The sequence below is a fragment of the Zeus faber genome (assembly GCF_960531495.2).
Source record: "Zeus faber genome assembly, chromosome: 20".
Classification (NCBI taxonomy): domain Eukaryota; kingdom Metazoa; phylum Chordata; class Actinopteri; order Zeiformes; family Zeidae; genus Zeus; species Zeus faber.
The window spans coordinates 21,853,470-21,854,625 of record NC_137207.1 but is presented as its reverse complement, the minus strand read 5'-3'; the positions used below and the strand labels follow the sequence as shown (position 1 = coordinate 21,854,625).

The 1,156-nt window shown below is 45.2% G+C and overlaps 1 protein-coding gene across 1 annotated transcript in view; it reads right to left on the bottom strand.

The window, feature by feature from the left end:
• Positions 1-495: 495 nt before the first annotated feature.
• meox1 (mesenchyme homeobox 1) overlaps positions 496-1,156 on the bottom strand; it is a 10,986-nt gene continuing 10,325 nt past the window's right edge. The window contains exon 3 of the mRNA XM_080021940.1: positions 496-1,156. This exon is cut by the window's right edge and continues 225 nt beyond it. The gene's annotated coding sequence lies outside the window, so the exon portion shown is untranslated.

The following is a 1,156-nucleotide window of genomic DNA, read 5'->3' as shown; positions in this document are numbered from 1 at the left end:
TTGAGGCAACTCGTTGACTGCTGCCAACAGCGCCTGACTGACTAGCGGCTATGGTAGTCGATGAGTCGACTAGTTGACTACTTGGCAAAACCCCTAGTATCTGCGCCCCACCTCCGTCCCCATGCCCCCCACTTCTAAAATCAAAGAAAATCTCAGTTTTAAAATCCGTTTTATGCAGCACTAAAAAGTCTCCCCATTCAAATTAATCGGTTAAAATGTTGTAGCGCGACAAAAGTCAGACAATCGTCCTCCGGGGACGCGGCCTAATAGATTCATTTTCGTGTCTATGAGCGCGAAATAGCGTGAGAACCGGTTGAAACAAGCGCACATGTCAGCAAACGGAGCATGTCAGCTGTGGATTAAAGGATTTTTATTCTCCCGAGTCTCGAGTACTGTAGTTATAAAAGTATAAAAGTATCCAGAAGCCAAAACCCACAGATTTGCCTGTCCATTTATAACTCACTTGTTGTGGAATGTAAGAAATTAGACACAGTATTTTCCAAAATTTTGCAACATCTTTTATTCATTTTTTTTTCCCACAAAGATATCACAAAGATAAGCCACATCTGTGTTTTATCAATAGGGTTGGGGGTTCAAAAAAAAAGTAAAAAAAAAAAAAAAGGCTCTGACAGACAAACTAGATTCTACAGGGAAGAAGAAAAACTGATAACACGAAAAAGAGAAAGAAATCAGATTTCGGGAGGCACTTATGGTTTGGCAGCGCTCGGCGCACTCGGAGTTTTTCCGCAGGTGGTTGTAGTCAAGCGTCAAAGGCCGTGATTACCAGACGGTTGAGGAGAAGCGAAGGAGGGGATGAACTCAAACACAATCACGTCTCAGCCATGACGCGTCACCGCCGCGTCATAGCGGGAATTTGTCGTCGCTTTGCAAAAACCCAACCGGGGGGAGACCTGGAAAAAAACCACGGTACGGCGCCTTGCAGCGCGGCTATACACGCTGCAGAAAACACAACACGGACGGAAAGTAAATACCCAGGTGTCCTTTTATTTTGGTCTTTTTTTTTTAAATTTTTTTATTATTATTATTGTTTACTTGAAAAAAGCAGAAGGGGCGGGGGCGGCGGCGGGGGGCGGGGGCCGGGTTAGGCGGGGAGGCTTGTGGAGGTGGTCTTGAAAAGTCTCTGGAAATGTTCCGT